Below are 17,743 nucleotides of genomic sequence, written 5' to 3'. Positions count from 1 at the left end.
AATCAACGAACGTGACTCGATTGTATGCAATCACCTTCAGCCCGTGGAAACATGACATTGGTACAGGAAACTGAGACAACTTAAATTTCACCAACCTAAGTGAAGAACAGAAGCCCTCGGGCCCCAGCGCGAGTTCTCGCGCGACCGCGCGCGCGCATTAACGAAGGAAACCCGAGACGCGCGCGCGGCGGCGCCATATTACGCGCGATGGCGCGCACTCAATTATTGGCAGGTATCCAGAAGCTTGCGCGCGGCCGCGCCACTTCTCGCGCGACCGCGTACGCCGCGTCCCTACCCCCGATTTTAAAACCCTATCTCACGATTTACACACACACATCTCCTCCCCTCAAAACAGCCGCCTCCCTCAAATCCTCTCCATCACTCTCCTCTCAAAAATCCTCTCCTCCACAAATCAAACACCCAACCTTGCCAAAATTTCTCCCAAACTCCTACAATACACCACCTCCCTCAACAAACACTCACCCAACCACCAACAGCAACCGTCGCCGCCGCCGCCGCACATCCAGCAGCACGCCGCCGCTGTCATCGAACCTCGCCGCCGTTTCTAGCTACCGCCGAGCGCCATCTCCGGTTAATTATCTACACTCAAGGGTACCGTTTCTTCTATATTATTATTGTTTGAGATAATTTTCAGATTTCAAGCAATTGTTGGTGGGTTTGTGCTCTACATTTGTTAATTATTGTTGTGGACAAAAAAATTGAAAATTATGCCGCCGAGAGAAAGCAATCGCTGGTAACTGTTTTAGCATCTATCATCTGTAGACTCACTCCTTAACGTCTCACAACAGAAACCAAATTCAGAAATCTGAAACTAAAGACAAAAACGAAATCAGTCATTACAATTATACAACAGAAGCTAAAATCAGTAAAATGAAAATATAAGTGCTAAATATAAATGTAATGGAAGGAAAGATATAAGAATCACAAAGATAAGACTCTTTCCCACAGATATTTGAGGTACTGACAAATACATGGGAAGAAAAACAAAAATAAATAAAGAACCCTGAGATAACAGCATTCATTTGCCCAAGCTGTTCATCTAGGAAATCCCTTTTGCGCCACAAACCCAAGAATGGAACAGCTCAAACTCCGAACAAGAATCAAATTTCAAGACATTCCAAAACCAATGTTCAAAGTAAAGCAATCGGTTCATGTTTTTTCCCTTAATCTGGTTAAGGTTAGTGTAATATTAGAGAAAGACGCTTCCTTGTCACACGGCGTAGCAGGTGTCTGGCATAAGAGCATCCACAATGGTGTTAAACGGGAGTGGATGTCACGCCCCGAGACCGGAGTTAGTCGATACCGACGTTGTTCAACAATCACATAATCGCCAAACAACAAGCCTCGTAGTTCAGTATAAACCAAAACCAGTCTATTTCATAATTAACTCAAAATAATCTTGTCTTACAGTGATAAATTCCAAAACGAAATAAAATGTGCGGAAGCGATATACAACTTGAATCGAAACTTAGGAAGAACATAAGTGAGAAGTCTTCATATCTCGAAACTTCATCTCCAACTCCAAAACACGTCTTATTCATCCTTGTCTACTTGATCTTCATTCTCATCTGGGGAGAAATGTAAGGGGTGAGTGTTTGGGAAACACTCAGCAAGTGGGGGCCGATCGATTACCACAAATACATATAAATATAATTTAAAACCCATATTGCAACTGATTTTTTTTCAAAACGCAGTATCTCGTATCAGATCAGAATCGGAATTGAAATGCGAAACAGAGATTATCAGACAATTCAGAACAGAACGAATCAGAACAAATGAAAACACTGTTACTCATCTCGTTTTCCATGGTCAAATTGTCCCCAATATGTTAGTCATCTAAGGGGTGAGGTCAAAACACAGTTTTATACCCACTGATGGGGGCCGAAACACAGTTTTATACCCACTGATGGGGTCCGAAACACAGTTTTATACCCACTGATGGGGGCCATATAAATTTACAATCGTCGTTCCATATCCCACTCGAATCATAACAGTGCACCACAGAATCAGATGTATCAAACAACACTTATCGGAATTTTTGAATGAACTCAGCAAAATCAAAGAACATCGGAAATAGAAGAACATATCGTTCATCGATCGAGATTTTATAAAATATATAATAGCATTTTTCGAAAATGATTTGACACACATAGACGCATGTCATGAAATACTTATACAAAGTTTAAGTTACAAAGAAATACATAGCAAAAGCCCACTTACCTGATTTTGTTTGGATTAAGGCGCTAGAGAGACATGCTAAAAGAACTTCGTTCGAACAAGGTTGTGGTAGAGCTTCGACTAGGATGCTGCAAATGCTAAATTTCAAATTCTTGAAGTTATGGGGAGGGAGTTTGCTTCTTATATAGGCTTTAATAATCAACTATAAAGGTAAGCCCGTATCACTCCAAGAATGTCGTTGATTGCTTAATCAACGCGATGATTGCACTTTTCTCTCCCGAATGAACGTGGCCTCTTCTTGATTCAAGATACACACCCGAGATTCATGAGTGATTTTGGTTTTCCTTAAGTGCAAATGGAGAGTGATTTTGGCTGCATTAATTTCTTCCAAGATTGGTGCACTTCCATATAGTGATAAATGGTTAATAATGAAGGGACAATGATTATTCAAGTTTTTATGATTATGATTGTATGGAACTAAAAAAAATGTTGTGTCAAAAATGATCTGAAATTTCCTACGACATATATATATTTTCTCGTTGCAAGATTTCGGGTCTTCACATCCCTCCCTCCTTATTAGAAGTTTCGTCCTAGAAACTTGAGTTAACTCGATGATTGATAAATTCGAAATTTAAATCCATGTTGAATAATCTATGGTTCGAGTTCAATTGATTCAAGGAAAAAATTTAAACTTGAATTCTATAATACGAATACGATAGGTTTCAAAACACAAGTAGTGAGATATAAAAAGAAATAATATGGACAAGAGTGTCCCTATTCCAAAATACTTATGGGAGCTTAATCTAATCAATAATGTTTCAGTCTCCTAACTTCTCGTTATCGTCTTCTCCTTGTGGATTTAGTGGTTGTTGCATATGCTCGAGTGCAATTTGCTGGTTGGCGATTTCTACACTCAAGTTTTGGTTGTGGAGCTCAAGTTGTTGCACATAGTTTTCCATTTCATGACGATAGGCATTGAACTCCTGTTCAAGTTGGTCACAAAACCATTTCTTAGCGTGATAGTGGTTGCACCAAGCTTCGGAGGTGGCAAACATTTGTTGACCATATTTTTGCGACTCTTGCAACTCTTCTTTGTAATCTTTGAGTTGTTTTTACGCAAATTTCTTGTCGAAAGTGAGTTGTCCCACTTCTACTTGAAGGCGATCCCTAGCTTTCTTCAACTCCTCTTTGTCATGAAGTAAACTCGTAGTGGTACCCCTAAGTTGCTCGATTTCTAGCTCGAGTTCCCTAACGGTCTTGGCTTGCGTCGTCATTTGCGAACACGAAATTGAGAAGTTTTTGTTTTGTTCAAGAATTGCTTGAATGGTGCCACGGGAGAATATGAGAGGATTGTGATTTTTTTTTCTTTTTGTGAGTGACTTTCTTCATCTATGAGGAGACATTTATATAGCTACTTTGGAGAAGATGTAAGGTAACATTTTTTTAGGCCATTGATTCATTTTAATTAGTAGTTAATTGTGTGCTAGATTTTTGGGTTAATGAATGTTTCTAAATTTAAAGAAGCCTTAAATCACATGTAGATTATAGGATGCAATTTTTGGGAAATAAGGCTACGGTAGATTCAAAATTTATTTACCCCTTTTTTTATCATTATTATTATTTTTATCAAACAAAACTCTAATAATAGTTTAGGACCATTTTTTTTTAAACATTAAAATAGAATTGGGGATTATGTTCAAATCAAGAACATAGATTTATATGTGTACAGATAATTGCTTAAAATCCCAAATATAATTGTTAACTCTATTAAAAATTTAATCATGAGTATCACCTCCTCACTTAAAAGTCAATCTAACTTAAACCCCAAAAAATTAGGACTTAAAACTTTCTATCGATGATTTAACATAGATACTAGTCCCAAAATTAATCTAATCTCAAATTTTCTATTGATCATTTAATATAAAGACTAGTCTCAAAATCGATTTCATATAAATCCCAAAAATCATCTCTATTTTTTTTTTTTGATCACGTGATGTAAACACTAGTTGTCAATCATTAAGTATTTTGTATTCAGACACTTGCACTAATATAAAAATCTTAAAAGTCAAACTACGATCCAATACTGTCAAATTAACTTAAATCTCAATAATAATATCCTAGAAGGTTGAAATTCCAATCGTCCGATTCACATATACACTATTTCCCAATTTTTTTTTTTATGCAGAGTTATAAGTTCTACGAGAATTTCCCAAAATGGCAAAAACTGAGCGTGGTTACGATGGGCGTACGAAGCCCTTTCCTGAAAAACACTGGAAGGCTTACAAAATGATAAGTCATCAAACAGTAATTTTCAGAGTCATCTCGTTCGAGTTTTAATTCAGAAAGGGTTCAAAGATGGAAATTCGATAATTGACGTATGGTTTGAAGATTATACGTCGAGAGAAATAATTAATGGAATCGAAATCTTGAGTTTCCTATGGGAAGTCACAATTTTCAAATCAAAATTGGGGTGGATATGAATAACTAAGTTTTTACTAAAATCTAACTTCGTCAAAATTTCATCTATCGAGATCCCCAGCCGGATTATGAACCTGGCGGCTCTGATACCACTTAAATGTCACGCTCCGAGACCGGGGTTAGTCGACACCGGCGTTGTTCAACAATCACATAATCTCCAAACAACAAGCCTCGTAATTCAGTATAAACCAAAACCAGTCTATTTCATAATTAACTCAAAATAATCTTGTCTTACAGTGATAAATTCCAAAACGAAATAAAATGTGCGGAAGCGATATACAACTTGAATCGAAACTTAGGAAGAACATAAGTGAGAAATCTTCATATCTCGAAACTTCATCTCCAACTCCAAAACACGTCTTATTCATCCTTGTCTACTTGATCTTCATTCTCATCTGGGGAGAAATGTAAGGGGTGAGTGTTTGGGAAACACTCAGCAAGTGGGGGCCGATCGATTACCACAAATACATATAAATATAATTTAAAACCCATATTGCAACTGATTTTTTTTCAAAACGTAGTATCTCGTATCAGATCAGAATCGGAATTGAAATGCGAAACAGAGATTATCAGACAATTCAGAACAGAACGAATCAGAACAAATGAAAACATTGTTACTCATCTCGTTTTCCATGGTCAAATTGTCCCCAATATGTTAGTCCTCTAAGGGGTGAGGCCAAAACACAGTTTTATACCCACTGATGGGGTCCGAAACACAGTTTTATACCCACTGATGGGGGCCATATAAATTTACAATCGTCGTTCCATATCCCACTCGAATCATAACAGTGCACCACAGAATCAGATGTATCAAACAACACTTATCGGAATTTTTGAATGAACTCAGCAAAATCAAAGAACATCGGAAATAGAAGAACATATCGTTCATCGATCGAGATTTTATAAAATATATAATAGCATTTTTCGAAAATGATTTGACACACATAGACGCATGTCATGAAATACTTATACAAAGTTTAAGTTACAAAGAAATACATAGCAAAAGCCCACTTACCTGATTTCGTTTGGATTAAGGCGCTAGAGAGACATGCTAAAAGAACTTCGTTCGAACAAGGTTGTGGTAGAGCTTCGACTAGGATACTGCAAATGCTAAATTTCAAATTTTGAAGTTATGGGGAGGGAGTTTGCTTCTTATATAGGCTTGAATAATCAACTATAAAGGTAAGCCCGTATCACTCCAAGAATGTCGTTGATTGCTTAATCAACGCGATGATTGCACTTTTCTCTCCCGAATGAACGTGGCCTCTTCTTGATTCAAGATACACACCCGAGATTCATGAGTGATTTTGGTTTTCCTTAAGTGCAAATGGAGAGTGATTTTGGCTGCATTAATTTCTTCCAAGATTGGTGCACTTCCATATAGTGATAAATGGTTAATAATGAAGGGACAATGATTATTCAAGTTTTCATGATTATGATTGTATGGAACTAAAAAAATGTTGTGTCAAAAATGATCTGAAATTTCCTATGACATATATATATTTTCTCGTTGCAAGATTTCGGGTCTTCACAGTGGACGTCATAATATAATGACCATCCACAACAGATTGATTGAACGTCTCTCTGTCAGTTTATTTTTTTTTAAATTAGATAATTAGCGATGATTTTTAAAACAATTGTCGCTAATTGCGGCAGTTCTTCACAAACCATCGCTGACGCATATCCCAGGTCTTTTGAATTATTTTATTATTTTTTTAATTTTTTACGCGGACCCCACGTATATTTAAAATAAAATTTGTTTTCTTTTTTCTAAAATTTTTATATTTCTCTTTAACGGTTGGAATTTTTAATATTATTTAGTAAAATTAATAAAATTATTTTATTAAGAAGTAAGATTATTTTAAAATTAGAATAATGATTTAAATAATGTAAAATATATCTAAAACATATTTATTTAATATGAAAAAATTGTAAGATAATTGAGTGGATTGTGAGACCTATAAATAATGAGTTTGAATGTTAAAAAGAATGTGGGTAAAAAAATATGTTTTTATAATAAGTATGTGACAGTTAACCCCATGTTTTTTGATGAGTTGGTGGATGTTATAACATCCACTTATCGTGGATGCTCTAATATGCACCATCTGGATGTAACGGCTGCGGGGGGGAGTTGGGAGAATCGAGGGGCTGAATATTTTATCCGTGTATGGATCATTATTATGGATTTATTCTCGTTTTCGTCGCTTTAATTTGTCACGTTTTCTTATTGTATCTCTTCTTTAATATTGCCTCAATTTTTTTTTATTTGATTACCCAAATTAGTCTTTGGCGTTAACTTTCTCGCAAACTAAAGTGAACTTCATCACGTGATAGGCACATGACCATTTCCCCCGAATCAAACGTTATTTCCTTCCCTCATTTCTCATTCTGCACTTGGAACCCTAATTTGCCTAGTTTCTCTCTCAAATAAGACAAGGACAAGACGACAGCTTGCAGAAATCGAAGAACTGCACGCTTCCAAGGCTAACATCGCCCTCGTTAACTTTCCAACATCCACTTCATCTCCTTGCATCTCTCAAACAACTCCATAGAAATGTCACAATCATCCTCTTTAAAATTTTCATCTTTATTAAAATCAAATTTAATGTAGTAAAATTCAGCATCATCTGCATCATTAGTTCCACTCCTTGTTGCTTGAAGTTCTTTTTGTTTCTTACATGAGATAATAGTATAAAAATAAAAAATGAATTACACATCGAGATTTACGTGAAAAATTTCTAAAAATTACTAGAGTAAAAACTACCGATGAGATAACAAAAATTCTAATATAATATTTTATGGTGTACAACCACTCACTTTATTTCTAAAAAGTACACACACTCTTAATACATGAGAATAAACACATCACATATATTATAGAACTAAACACTAAAATAATATAAGATCAGAAAGAACTCGATGAAGAGATAATTTCAGAATGAAGGAAGAAGTTCTATTTATGAATGCGTATGAAAGCAAGTTTTTCCATTTGAAGGTTTCTGTCAAATTGGATATACAATGCATTTAATGCATTCCATTTGTCGACCTCATCTCCACTATTTTTCCGGCATTCATCACATATCTCATTTATCATCCTCACATCATATGGTCCCCTCATCCATCCTACATAAAACTATATTAAATAAGTTCCTAGATGCACTTCAATATCTAAAAGGAACAATTTAAAAATTGAGTTGAAATGAACTAGAAAATATAATATAAGAATGTTAATTCTATAAAATAATCTTGATCTAGCAAAAACATTAAAAAAATATTGCTTCAAAATGAATTGATTAGAAATTATCACTAACATTGTTAAAACTTCCAATATTTCATCAATAACATATTCGAGAACAATCAATCATGGAAAAACCAGATTAAAATCAGAAATTTAATTATTAATTGTAAAATTAATCTTCTCTTAATCTATAAACATTCTATTGTGAAGTATTTATTCTATAAAAGAAAGAAGAAAATGAAAATGCAATTCAACACTCTTGGGAGCCAACATTCATCAAATCATTAAAATAAATCCCTAGATGGTATTCCGATCCGGATATATCTGCAGATAAAAACACAGAGGAGGAAATGATTCGTTTTGTTGGAAAGGGTAGTTATACTAAAAATTATGGACTTTAAGGACTTCATGATTGGGTCCTAACTAAAGTTTAGTAAGTAATTAAATTAATAAAACTTTTACTAGGAATAAAACTCACAAGCAAACCACTTATGCAATCATCCATGTATGTTTTCTTTCCGAACATCGGTTTTTAATATTTAAGATGCTGCAAATTTTCTTCGAGAAAAATCAAAAAGACCTATCCAAATCGTCTCCAAGTATAATAAAAGAAACTATCCAAATCGTCTCCAAGCATAATCAAAGTTTTTTAAAATCGAAAAACAGCACTCCTCAAGCATAATATTCTTTGATAGTGGGTGCTTGCTCAAACATTGGAATCATACCGTTATTGTGCTGGTGCCCAAAACAGTGAATGCATCATCGGTTAGTTATTTCAGGCCAATCTCTTGTCGTACAATCTTCTACAAAATAAACTCTAAAGTGTTGGTCGAGAGGTTGAGAAAGGTTATTGGAGGTCTAGTGGACGGTGTTAGAGTAGGTGTCCGGCAAGCCAACTTGTGGCTAGGGTTTTATTAACTCTAATGCACAATAATCTTTATTTTAATAATATTTTAAAATTTTAATCATATTATGACATTTACTTTATATGTATATTCATTCAAGCTGCATAGATAAATTCTTTGAATATACAATAAGTACCATGAGGTTTTCCTTTTAACATAAGATCATGAAACTCATTAAGAAGTGTACTGTATATTCTAAATGGGTTCCTAGTTGATTCAGCCGCCTAAAACAAGGATAAATGTCGCTCGAGCTTGAGACTAACATCTGTGATGAAAACGTCATGTTTCATTGATAAGGGCACGGAGAGGTCCATTCATACAGATGGGTGATCAAATGATGATGCACTGGACAACCTTCCCTCGGACTTTTCAAGTGATTATCACCTATCGAGTGGAATAGTCCACGGTTATGATTGTACACCATTAGTCCTTTGACCCGAGACAATATGGAGTCTCTGCTTATTAGCATGCACTTTGACTCGTTTACCGATTCCACTGAGGGTCATAAGTCGGCAAGGTTGGGTGTAGTTTCAAAATACATAGGAGCCAATATATTGTAGTTGTGGATTCACCGCTCACCTACGGGTGAAGATATCCTATGTGATCTAATAAGTTAATAGTACAAGAAGTCTCTGGCTAGAGCAATAAATGTATTTTAGGGAAGGTGGTTCTCTAGTTGCACATCCGATGTCATTATTATTACAAAAAAGATACATCACATTGTTATCGAATTAATTAGCAACTATCGATATATCAATGGTTGTAGATTCCATCGGGATATACTTGGTTGAAGGGATCATACTGTAAATTAACCATAGCATAAGATTTTTGCAGACACTATCAGTGATACCTAGAGGATCATGGGGCGATGCTACTAGACGCTTTTTTCGTGATCCGATGAGTGCAATCAGAATTGGGTTCTGACATTCTTGATCAAAGGGTTGATGAAAAATGGAGCTAATTAGGGTAAGCTCAAATAAGAATAAATGTTGTTCTGAATCACAAAGAAGTTGTGAACTCACAGCTAATTGTAATCCTGAACCATTGAGGATCACACAAATACTGATTGTTATCTACCCGAATAAAAATAATTAAATTCAAAGAGTTGGATTTAATAATAATAAATTTCAATGAAGGGAAAAGAAGTGTCCATCATGATGCATTTTAAAAATTGATTAGAAAATGTATTTAAAATGTGGGGAACTAAGAATGCAAATGAACATGCAATTCACTTAATATACGGATGAATGATGTTTTAAAATGATAGTAGGACAATCATTCATAAAATGAGATGAGTAATATTTTAAATAGAGATGTGATTGAAGAAGGGTCTTCAATAATTCTTGCTTCTCTCTCAACTTTTCGCTCTCGGCTAATTGATGAGATAAATTTTTATTTGATTTTTGTGCTTCTTGATTTGTTTGGAGGAAACCGGAGGGGAATTCCTAATTAACGGAAAGGAAGTTCACCTTGACAACAGCCTGTAATACAAAGAATATCTTTTCGCACATCCAAGTTCACACTAGAAAAATATATACTAGATTTCAACAAATTCATTCTCAATCCTGTCATATCCCCAAAGTCATTCAAACATTTCATAACCATAGACACACTTTGCACATCCCCTCGAGACAGTAACAAGTCATCTGCATACGCCAGGTGTGTGATGTACAAGTTTCGGCACTTAGGGTGAAAGCCAAACAAAGTAGATCTAGACACGTGTTTAAGAGATCGAGCCAATACCTCAAGGCAGAGAGTAAATAAGAATGGAGAAATGAGGTCATCTTGTCTTAGTCCTCTCTTACCGTCAAAATGTACATGGTATTGGCCGTTGAGAGCAATCGAGTAAGATTTCGTGGAGACACATTCCATGATCCAAGCCGTGAACTTTGTCGGAAATCTCAACAATTTAAGGACCTCATAAAGGAAGCCCTAATCCACCGTGTCATAGGCTTTCTGGATATCTACCTTCAACGTGTATCGCAGGGAACCACGCTTAAGAGAATATTTGCGGAGCAATTCCTGGGCTAAGTGGATGTTATCAACGATAGATAATCCCTGAATGAAAGCTGCTTATGCCCCGTCTGTTGGTTTGTCCCGAAAACCAGATCTAAAACGCAGCGAAAATTTAAATTTTTTCAGATCTACGATATTTCAAGGATGATCGATTGCCTTTGATTCATAATTAGCATATACGTGTAAATAAAATAAATACACGAATAGAGATTACCGCACGATCTAGATCGTGGTGACGACAATCTTGTCCAAATCTAACTTCACGGCTTGACTTTGCCGCTATCGCGAACCGCCAAAATCCGGTCCACCAACTGTATATATCTTCCTCGAAATAGCTGGCACTAGACAAGAAAGCTAATATCTTCAGACTATATTCTCCTTGTAGATGCAGTTGCAGCAAAATTTAACTCATGACCGCGCCATTCTCTATCATACGCCAAGAAACTAGAGCTCATCAGATCGGTGGTTCAGGATGTGGATTGTTTTTGGATTTCTATTCTACCTATCCTGTCTAATGTTTTGGATACTATATATGCTCTTTGCAAGAAGTTTGTGTGGCCAGCAAAAGGCCTCATATAGCTTGGAAGTTATTGTGTAGACCGATTGAGGATAGTGGATGGGGACTGAAGAACTTACGTGCTTGGAATGAAGCCTTGATTTTCAAAACTCTGTGGAAATACATCAGAAGAATGACAGTCTTTAGATTAAATGGGTGAATCACATATATAGCTCATTCGAAAATGAGTGGCATAGAGAGGAATCATCGCTAATAAAACATATTAGTAGTATCCGAGATTAGGGCAGGCGAAAAACCCAAAATTCCCAACCCTACCCGATTCCCATCCCATTCTCTTCCCGCAAAATTCTCGACCCGCAGGTTCGGGATTTTTCCCGTCCCAATTTATTTCGAGAGAAAAGTAGGGTATATAATTTCCTCCTGACGGGATTCCCGTCCCGACCCGAAAAAATATTATTACATTTTATATTATTTTTAATAATTACCTATCCATAATTCCATATTACACAATACGTACATATAAGAGAGGGAGAGTGAAACCCCAAATCCCCAATCTCTTAATCCTTCCCCTAATCCCGTCAGTTTTCTGCGTCCCGATTCCAACCACCATTGCGTGATGTCTGGCCACCGGAGATCGGAGCGCAGTAGCCAACAACCTTGTTCCCCTAACCTTGCGCCTACTTCCCTGCCTCAGATTGGAAGAACTAGCGCGAGTGAGAGCCATGTTTCAGTCTTTTTCTGTGCGCGAGTTTTTCCTCCGTTTTCGGTGAGTGTGTCTCTCGATTTCTTTGTTATTTAGTGGTTTGTTGTTGAGAAGTCGAAGCCCTAATGTTTTCCCTATTATCCTTGTGATTTCCAGCCATTGTTTAAAAATTTTTTACTTTGGTGTTTTTAATTTGCTGATTAATATCCATACTTTTAATTATTTTTTGTTAAATGCGTAGAAGTGAGGAGTAGATAGAACTTGTTCATGGGTTGGAAATACACTTCATATGGCTGCAGTTTTATTGATATTGTTGCTGCTATATTAACTGGTTAAGCTAAATCAAGAAATTGAAGTTGTGATAGTGAGAGGTCCAAGAATGGAAAGCAAGCCAAGCTTTGTTCAATCTTGACCATAGATTGAGCTAGACATGCAGTCACAAATCTCAAGTAAAACAACTATTTTTATTTTATTTAAATTTAATTTAATGGTTGACAAATTACTGCATTTTCCATTGAATAGTAATTGCATACATAAGGAGAATATCCATGCCCCACAGCATATTACATACGTACAAGGTTTTCTTAGGTTTTTTGTTCTTATATAACATGCCTATATTCAGGTAACCAGAAATCACCAATCTTTTTTGGAAATTTTTTGGGTGAATTGAATTTTATTTATTCACATTTATGTTATTAGGCAGATGGTGTATGACACAGAAGCTTCTCCATTGTTGTTTTTAGTTAGTTTGTAAATGTCTTATAACAAAACATGTGTAATAGTTGAACATAAAAAATGAAGCTGGTCACATACACATAATTGAGTAGGAGGCCGAGAGTAAAGGTCCTTTTCTTGTAATATTAATTAATTTTTCAGCAACTAATTGAGGATGAAGAGAGTCCATATGGTTTAAATGTTACCTTTTTTCCAAAAATCATGGTCCCATATATCATATATACACGGATATTTTTGAAGTTTGTGTTCATTGGATAGATGCAAGGAATTCCCAACAAATCAAAGTGACACCATAATTGTTCAGTGAGATTACTATTATTTGGTAATTATATTTCTTATTATTGGAATATAATGTACTATGATTACTAATATTTGTCATTTTTTATTAATTAGGTGCACATGGATGAATCAAGTGGAAGTGGCAGTGTTCCTTCCACCACTCAACCTCAAACACTATCTCCATCCAAAACACCAATCATTCATGAGGAAGTAGTAGATATTGGAGCCAAAAAAAAGAGTAGCGAATGTGTGGTCACACACCAAGAAAATTATAAGGAGAAATGACAAATATGAGGTCATTGTTGTTGTTGCCGTTTGTAATTATTGCAAAACTGAAGTTCCTGCCCATAGCAGAACACATAAGAATAATGGCATTGATGGGCATGTGAAGAAATGCAATAAGAATCCTCATAACGCGGTGAAGTCAGATTCTTCTCAACCGATCTTAACACAGTCGTCCATGAATAATGTTTTGACACCTCACATCTTTAGCCAAAAAAACTTGAAGATAAGGTTGTCACATTTGTTGTTAAAGATGAAATGCCGTTTAGGGTTGTGGAAGGGGCGGGGTTTGTAGAGATGATGAAGGAAGCTCAACCTCGATTCAAGATTCCAAACCGAAAGAAAATGGCAGCTCTTGTATGATATTTATATTCAGCGAAGATGGCTAAGATAAAGAGTGTAATTGGTGATCAAAGGGTAAGTATAACTACTGATACTTGGACCTCGGTTCAGAATATCAACTATATGGTAATTACTGCTCATTTCTTGGAGAATGATTGGAAGTTGCATAAGCGAATAATAAATTTTACCAAGATCACCTCTCAGAAAGGAGATGACATTGGCAAAGTTTTAGAAACATGTTTAAGAGTCTAGGAGATAGATAAAGTTTTCACTATAACAGTTGATAATGCTAGAACGAACGATAAAACGGTAGAGTACATGAGAAAGAGGCTAAAGGAAATGGGCACTCTATTATTTGATGGTAAGTACTTGTATTTGAGATGTTCTTGTCATATTATAAATTTGATTGTCAAGAGTGGGTTGAAGTTTCTTAATGAGTCAGTTGAGTCCATTAGAAACTGTGTGAAGTATATTCACTCTTCCGAGGGACAGTTGGACCAATCTAGGGAGTGTGCTATCCTATTGAAGATGGATAAAATATCGACTGTTCCAATGGATGTGCCTACTAGGTGGAATTCCACATATACAATGCTTTCTGTTGCATACAAGTTTAAGAAAGTTTTTGATAGGATGACAGAGAATGCACAATTTGTTGAATACTTTGAAGAGGTAGAAGGTTCAGAGAAAAAAAAAGTGGGACCTCCTACGAAAAAAAGATTGGGAGAAGGTACAAGTCTTTGTGAATTTTCACAAGAGGTTTCATGATACTACATTGCAACTTAGTGCTACCAAGAAAACTACATTACCCTTGATTTGGGAGGAAATAGTTGCAATGAGGACAATCATTGATGAGACAATACTCGACACTACAGATCCTTCATTGCAAGAAGTTGCTAAGAGAATGGAGAGTAAGTTCAAGAAGTATTGGGGTGATCTTGAGAAGGTGAACAACCTTGTTTTCCTAGGACAAATTTTAGATCCTCGTTATAAACTTCAAATGATTGGGATCCATTTGGGAGATATGAAATTGGATGCTACTAAAATACAATCCTTTGTCGATGGTTTAAAGAATTGTCTAATGGAGTTGTATGATGCATACAAAGGTAATTCTCCTTTAGATCATATTAACGGGATTCATGATGGTGATGTAGACAAAGATTTGATGGAAATGTATGAGAATGATCCTGTTAAATTGAACTGTCATCTGAAAATGGCTCAAATAAGAAAAACTCAAAGGCAAACAGAAATAAGCAACGAAGTGGACAAGTACTTATCGGATCCTTTTGTGAAATGGAGCTCAAGATTCGATATTTTGGAGTTGTGGAAATGGAATACAACAGCATTTCCAATATTTTCTAAGATTGTCAAGGATATTTTTTCAATCTCTTCATCTACTGTTGCTAGCGAGAATGCTTTTAACTTTGGGAGGAGGGTTGTGGATCCATTTATGGCATCGTTGCATCCCAAAATGGTGGAGGCACTAGTGTGTACTAGTGATTGGCTTAGAGGTGAAGAAATTAATTTATACAAGGAGCCAACAGAAGATGAATTCAACTTTTATAAGGATTGTGAAGAGGTTGTCACAAGTAAGTCAATATTTAACTTGTTTAGTAATTTTTATGAGTACTTTGATTCTTTGTCTATCATTATTTTCTGCATCAAAAGATAAATTGACTTTTACAAAATAGGTTATTTTTAACATAAGTGCATCTATTTATTTTAGTCATTGACATTCATGGAGAGGAATGTGGCTCAGTAAGTTGGAGTTGGGAAAGTTGGTGCTTGGTATCTATTTATAGTTTTATGTAATTGTTGTATTTATAGCTATCTCTTATTTGGTTCATCTTACTTTAGTTTTTTAATTGTAAATTTTAATTTTTTTTATATATTGTGATTATAGTATGTTTGTTGTTTTTGTAGGCACGTTCATGCCCACAGCAAAGTAATGCATCTTCTTCAAGTGTAAACTCCAAAGACCCCATGGTAGAAAAATAAATGGTTGACGTGGTGATTTCATGTGACATTGGCTTCATATGTTAACTTTTTATTTTGGATTTGTTTTGATTAACCAATAATTTATTTAAGCTCCTATGTGAATGTCAGCTCTTTGTCACTTTGTTTCAATTTAATATCTAATGTCTATTCTGAAATTTCAATTTCAGTGTCATTTTCTCCATTTAAACCGATTTTTCCTCCGATGACTATGAAACAAACTTTCTTTCTTCTTATTTGATTCATTTTGGTTTGATTAGATACATGTGCAGTAATTGCAACATTCTGTTGAATATATTATTATTCACAATTTAATTGTAATCAAGGTTCCCACTAGCAACTATTTGCTAGTACGTACGAGGGAACATAACAGGGCAACCATTCATGAAGCTATGGAGCAACAAACAATAAGTGTAGCCAAGGTAATTTTTTAAGCAACCATTTAGTAATGACTTTGAAGTCATTATCCCTTAGCTATTCATTTCAGCTCTTGATTGATGAAATAAATATGTTGCCTTGATCAACACAAGTGTACTTGCTATTTTGTTGTGTTGCAGGATTGATTTTCCTATATTTGAGTATTTGACCACTAAATTATAGGTCTCGAGAGATTTCAAAAAAAAAAAATTTCGGGATATCACATCCCTACCCGAGGGGATCCCGAATGTTCGGGATCCCGAACATTCGGGTCCCTACACTTGTCGGGTACGAGATTGGGGAAAAAAAAGATTCTCAATTTTTATCGGGACGAGGATTGGGTATGATAGTTACGGGATGGGTCCCTACTCGATCCCACCCCTATCCGAGATGGGCTGATTCGTGATCTTGGCTCCATTGATGCGGCTATTTATTGCTTAGAACGTTGGTTTAATGGTACGACACGTCTTAAGAAATTTGTATGATTTCTTTGTTCACAAAGAGGCAAGATGGCCATGTAAATATCTGATATCAAAGTCCTTCATCCTACCTAAGCACTTGTTTGCACTTTGGATCTTTGCACATGTGACCGATGATTTCGGTTGGAAATAAATCTAGGAAGGGCTAGGTCAAGTTCTGGTAAATGGATGATGAGTCTAAGTATCGATCCCACAGAGTTTAATATTTAATTACTAGAATTTGTATCACTTATCTTAATCTAGACATAATAAATAAAAAGATTATATGCGAATTATTAATCTAAACTATTAAATAGAATAATTGCAACTGAAAACAACGAATACAACGAGCAAAGAGGAATTCAACTTAAAATAAAAAACTAAGACACACAATGGTACCAAACTCTACTATGTTGACACGTGTTAAAATTCAATTAATTATTTAATTCTTGACAATCACGGTGAAATCCTCAATTTATTTATTAAACGATTCCTCGAGTTAATAAACCTATTTAAATTTAACTGTCCAATTATTTATAATTGAATTTAATTAGATCTAAATGTTTTAATTAGATCTAAATGTATTAAATCTTTGTGAAATTTCAGTTTTCACCTAAAACCGCATACTGAAATCGAATGTTATTTCTAGTCAGTTTAATCATATGATGACGTCTTTGTTGCTATATTTAATCAATCATCTTCCGATTCGTGATTAATAAACAGAAATGTAAATAGTTGATCAAACTATTAACAATAAATATTAAATTAACATCGATTAATAATTAAAATCAAGAAAAATAATATATTGAAAATAAACCAAATATCAACAAAGTATTGTTTAGCCCTATCGTGATCTTAGTCTAAATAAAATTATTCCATTATTCAAAACAAAAGTGAAAAATTGTGAAAACCCAAATTTAATTATTCAGTATTTGGCAAGAATTAGAAATAATTATTTTAAATTGCTAAATTTAAAATAATTAAGCCAAATAATTATACTTGTGTGTTAAAAATATGTATTAGAAAATATCAAAATTATAGACGATATTAAAATACATATCGGATTTTTTTTAAGCACACATGAGTTGTAATTTTTGGACCGACACATTCTAGCTAGTTTTTGGGCTAACTAAATCATTGGATTCATGTATATTTATAAATGCGTGTTTTGTGTAAGAAGCA

The 17,743-nt window shown here is 35.1% G+C and overlaps 1 long non-coding RNA gene across 1 annotated transcript; it reads right to left on the bottom strand.

Moving 5' to 3' along the window:
* Window positions 1–736: 736 nt before the first annotated feature.
* LOC140803323 (uncharacterized) lies at window positions 737–1,250 on the bottom strand. Its single transcript, XR_012111839.1, has 2 exons — window positions 1,024–1,250; window positions 737–832 (listed from the first exon to the last, which is right to left on the bottom strand). It is a non-coding gene; the product is annotated as an uncharacterized lncRNA (long non-coding RNA).
* Window positions 1,251–17,743: the final 16,493 nt, after the last annotated feature.

This window comes from Primulina eburnea, chromosome 10 (assembly GCF_022965805.1).
Source record: "Primulina eburnea isolate SZY01 chromosome 10, ASM2296580v1, whole genome shotgun sequence".
Taxonomy (NCBI): Eukaryota; Viridiplantae; Streptophyta; class Magnoliopsida; order Lamiales; family Gesneriaceae; genus Primulina; species Primulina eburnea.
Note: the sequence above shows the minus strand (reverse complement) of the source record. Positions and strands in the feature narration are given on the sequence as shown.